Raw genomic sequence first — 5,398 nt, forward strand, 5'->3', positions numbered from 1 at the left:
ACACACGAAGAAACACCGACGAAGTAACAGAGAGGACGGAATGGGTAGAAAAGATTAGACAATGGATGGAGCCAGATACAGAGAGAACAAAGATTCCCCCCATGAAAGCCTACAACACCAAGAAATTAAGGGAGAAAACAAGTGAGGTCAATGAAATAATGGGCATAATAACACACCACCAGTATCACAGAAACAAATAACTTGGTATATGCAGGAGCAAGATTAGTAGCAGAACTGATGGGGATTCGAACACCAACACCACAGCACCAACCAACCCACGAAAACAAACAGCAACCTCCTTGGAAAAGGCGCCTGGAAAAGCAAATCATGGTGATGAGATCTGACTTGAGTAAACTGAAAGAGATGGCAGAAAAAAGGCTAAGAAGCAAGAAAACAAGGGAGGAACTCAACGAGAAATACAAAGTACAAGAGAGGGGACTAAACAACACAATGGAAGATGTAAAACAGAGGCTTAAGGCCAAAGCACATAAGATCCAACGGTACATGAACAGGAATAAGGAAGGGATACCAACAGAACAAACTATTCGGAACCAACCAGAAAAGACTATACAGCCAGCTAAGAGGGGAAGACAACCAACCAAGAAAGTTCCTGAAACCGAACCAAGAAGAGACTCTGGGAAAAACATATGGAGCAATCCGGTATCACACAACAAACATGCAACATGGCTCCAGGAAGTCAAGAGAAGAAACACAGGGAGAATAATACAAAGATTCACAGAGATCACGACAGACACAGTCAGACACCAACTAAAGAAAATGCCCCAGGTCCCGATGAAGTCCATGGATACTGGCTCAAAAACTTCAAGGCCCTACACCCACGAATAGCAGAACAACTCCAGCCATTGTATCTCAAATCACCATGCACCCCCCAAATGGATGACCACAGGAAGAACATCCTTAGTACAAAAAGACAAAGAGTAAGGGAAATATAGCCAGTAACTACAGGCCTATCACCTGCCTACCAATAATGTGGAAGTTACTAACAGGTATCATCAGTGAAAGGCTATACAATTACTAGAGGAGACAAACACCATCCCCACCAACAGAAAGGCTGCAGAAGGAAGTGTAGGGCACAAAAAGACCAGCAGCTCCTGATAGACAAAATGGTAATGAAGCAACAGTAGGAGAAGGAAAACCAACCTAAGCATGGCATGGATAGACTATAAGAAAGCTTCGACATGATACACACATGGCTAATAGAATGCCTGAAAATATATGGGGCAGAGGAAAACACCATCAGCTTCCTCAAAAATACAATGCGCAACTGGAATACAATACTTACAAGCTCTGGAATAAGATTAGCAGAGGTTAATATCAGGAGAGGGATCTTCCAGGGCGACTCACTGTCCCCACTACTCTTCGTAGTAGCCATGACACCCATGACAAAGTACTACAGAAGATGGATGCCGGGTACCAACTCAAGAAAAAGAGGCAACAGAATCAACCATCTGATGTTCATGGACGACATCAAGCCTGTATGGTAAGAGCATCAAGGAAATAGATACCCTAATCCAGACTGTAAGGATTGTATCTGGGGACATCGGAGGATGGAGTTTGGAATAGAAAATGCGCCTTAGTCAACATACAAAAAAGGCAAAGTAACGAGAACTGAAGGGATAAAGCTACCAGATGGGAGCAACATCAAACACATAGATGAGACAGGATACAAATACCTGGGAATAATGAAGGAGGGGATATATAAAACACCAAGAGATGAAGGCACGATCAGGAAAGAATATATGCAGAGACTCAAGGCGATACTCAAGTCAAAACTCAACGCCGGAAATATGATAAAAGCCATAAACACATGGGCAGTGCCAGTAATCAGATACAGCGCAGGAATAGTCGAATGGACGAAGGCAGAACTCCGCAGCATAGATCAGAAAACCAGGAAACATATGACAATACACAAAGCACTACACCCAAGAGCAATACGGACAGACTAAACATAACACGAAAGGAAGGAGGGAGAGGACTACTAAGTATAGAGGACTGTGTCAACATCGAAAACAGAGCACTGGGGCAATATCTGAAAACCAGTGAAGACGAGTGGCTAAAGAGTGATGGGAAGAAGGACTAATAAAAGTAGACGAAGACCCAGAAATATACAGAGACAGGAGAATGACAGACAGAACAGAGGACTGGCACAACAAACCAATGCACGGACAATACATGAGACAGACTAAAGAACTAGCCAGCGATGACAATTGGCAATGGCTACAGAGGGGAGAGCTGAAGAAGGAAACTGAAGGAATGATAACAGCGGCACAAGATCAGGCCCTAAGAACCAGATATGTTCAAAGAACGATAGATGGAAATAACATCTCTCCCATATGTAGGAAGTGCAATACGAAAAATGAGACCATAAACCACATAGCAAGCGAATGCCCGGCACTTGCACAGAACCAGTACAAAAAGAGGCATGATTCAGTAGCAAAAGCCCTCCACTGGAGCCTGTGCAAGAAACATCAGCTACCTTGCAGTAATAAGTGGTACGAGCACCAACCTGAGGGAGTGATAGAAAACGATCACGCAAAGATCCTCTGGGACTATGGTATCAGGACGGATAGGGTGAATAACGTGGCAAACAGACCAGACGTGACGTTGATTGACAAAGTCAAGAAGAAGTCACTCATTGAAGTCGCAATACCATGGGACACCAGAGTTGAAGAGAAAGAGAGGGAAAAAATGGATAAGTATCAAGATCTGAAAATAGAAATAAGAAGGATATGGGATATGCCAGTGGAAATTGTACCCATAATCATAGGAGCACTAGGCACGATCCCAAGATCCTTGAAAAGGAATCTAGAAAAACTAGTGGCACACATAGTAAGAAAAGTGATGGACTCCTAAGGAGGCAGGATGCAACCCGGAACCCCACACTATAAATACCACCCAGTCGAATTGGAGGACTGTGATAGAGCAAAAAAAAAAAAAAAAAAAATAATAATAATAATAAGTCTTATTGAAAGATATTGCTACATCAGCCGCATATAACTTGTACATAGTCTTTCTATATTTTTTCTAATTATTAGAAAAATAGAGAAGACTATTTACAAGTTAAATGCAGCTGATGCAGCAATATCTTTCAGTAAGACTTGTTTACCTTCTTTCCAAAATAATAATAATAATAATAATAATAATAATAATAATAATAATAATAATAATAATAATAATAATAATAATAATAATAAACTGAACAATGAAATAAACAAACAATTAAGTTCCCAATGATATAGATCTCAGGGATATTAAAAGATTTGCAAGGAGATTCTGGGAACCTATGCAGCTGTCCTTATCTGTCCCAATGCATAAGTAAAAGTAAGAACATTTTTACTTGTTAATATTTCAAGTTTCCAAGTCTTTCATGAAAGGTCTATTTATTTTTAGTTTCCATATTTTTTCTATTTTTTCTTCATTTTCTGATTGGTAGTAGGATCTGTGAGTATGATTCAAAACGTTCGTAGAAATCTTTATTATTATAACAACATGAATTTGTGATATATCCTTCAGTAGTAATTTAGAACGCCACTGCTGCTATTATGTATGCATTACATATATAATTCCTTGATTTTGGTGTAACTTCTAATGCTTTAAAAGTTTACTTTCAATGAGGGAGAGACACCCACCGTTTTGTTCTTTAATCACTTTATTGGTACTTGGGAATTTTGTCCTTCAAATTTTATATTCTGTCTTTTCTCCTTTTGTTATAAGTTCATTAAAAAGAATGTATTTTTATTTGTTTATGACCCCAACTCCTTTTGTAATTTGAACATAAGTTTTTGCCGACTCGCATCTTATGTATGGTAACAAGCAAAATTAATGACTGATCTCTTGTCACTTTCATTAGGAACGCGACGAGGTCCTTTTCTCCGTCCATTTCATAACCGTTCAGTAGGTATTCATGAAACCCCAATTAAGCTAGACAAAGAAGATCAGGGAACAAAATTTGAAATTCTTTGAATCATCAGCGGTTACGATGACACTGAATTTTTTTTCTTTTTGTGCTTGTGAGGCATTCAGGAAAAAACTGAACCTTTGTCCTTCAGAAGAAATCTGTGACAAACTAATTAACAAGGTTATGGTACATTTTTAAAAGGTAATTTGGTTGTGAAAAAAAAAGAAACTTGCCAGCTTTAACAGTAGCGGAGCGTATGTACTTTGAATAAGTAATGTCATGAGGAATAAGCAATAAAGTCAACAACGCTCTTGATTATACATGACGTACTTTTTCTCTCCGTTAAGAAAAGCTCCTCGTAAATAAATTCGGAACATACCGTCAATCTGGCTGGAGGTTTGTGTTTTTATGACTAAGATGATTTATCATTATTTTTTGTGTATTTATGCATTTTATTTAAATATACTACTATAGAATGGCCCCAGAGCAGCAGATAAAATAAAGAGCACCATAAAACATGACAATGCATGCTTAGCAATTTTCAATTTGACAGTCATGAAAAGCGAGGACATTCGTCCTCTCTAGTAGCAACCTGGGGATCATAACTTTATGGATCTGTTTTTTTCATGTTTATTAAACAGATGAGTGTGGCTGGTCAAATACATTGAAAGCAATGCAAGAAAATTGTGTTCATTGCAATACCGAGGAAAGCCAAGGAATTCGGTATTTGGTCCTTGCAAATTAGTATTGGCAAAAGATCTGAAGTTGCTTTGTTTTGATCAAAACTATGGATCAAACTGATACATTGAACTGTATAGAATTTTGGCTCTAATTTGGTGAACCGTAGATTAATATAATTTAGACTAAATGAAGGCTAAGATACTCCTTTGAAATATGTCAATGTCGTGAAAACACGAAAGTGTCTGTTCTTGCGTGCTCGCGTCCTTCCATCGTTCCTTGAAAAGATCTGGGTATTCTGTTCCTGCCCCTTCTAAATTCAGCGATGAAATGGAAACTTGTCAGTATCATAAACAACCTTGATGAAAACGGTGGTTGTGGCGTTCCCAAAACTAAAGTCGCTCGAATGGATAACCCAATGACCCTTATCTAGCGACCAGCGGAAGTCGTCTGCATTTTTAGCCAAGGTCTAAAGAAGGACCATGCTTTTATCCATGAAAGTATACTGGATGTGGACCAGCTGTCCGATGTAGGGTACATTGCTATGTTCGTATGGAAGGCGCAGAATGCTTCGAAATGCAGCGGGACAATCATTGCACCTGGTACCAGTTATTATTCTCACCACACCTTGCCAAGGTATGAACTCTACTTTGTGCTGATCCCTTATGGAAGTTCATTAGTCCTTATGATGTCTTCATATCCCCTCAGCCACAATGCGGCCCTATTCTTTGACCTACTTGTTCTTGCAAATATTTTTATTTATTCTTATATTTATTAATTTATTTATCTATCTGCTTACTT

The sequence above is a fragment of the Macrobrachium nipponense genome, chromosome 8 (genome assembly GCF_015104395.2).
Source record: "Macrobrachium nipponense isolate FS-2020 chromosome 8, ASM1510439v2, whole genome shotgun sequence".
In the NCBI taxonomy this organism is placed as follows: Eukaryota; Metazoa; Arthropoda; class Malacostraca; order Decapoda; family Palaemonidae; genus Macrobrachium; species Macrobrachium nipponense.